Consider the following 279-nt stretch of genomic DNA (forward strand, 5'->3'; position numbering starts at 1 on the left):
CGTAAAAAAACTTAGGGTTAATGGATGGGGGGGAGAAAATAAAAATTCAAAGATAAGGGACAGGGAAGGGGGAAAGCGGGCGGACATGAGATGTGGATGGAAGAAGTTGTTTGGTATTTGAATTTTTGAATAAAAAATTAAAGCGGTATAAAATGGAAAAAACTTCGTGGGGAGTGGGGAGTTTTTTTTTTTGCCCCAAAAACTGGGCTGACTATTGGGGGAAAAAGCATGTTACATTAATATCATAGTAAAAAGAAAATTATGGTGATAAAATGGTGG

Source organism: Penaeus monodon, chromosome 31 (genome assembly GCF_015228065.2).
Source record: "Penaeus monodon isolate SGIC_2016 chromosome 31, NSTDA_Pmon_1, whole genome shotgun sequence".
Classification (NCBI taxonomy): Eukaryota; Metazoa; Arthropoda; class Malacostraca; order Decapoda; family Penaeidae; genus Penaeus; species Penaeus monodon.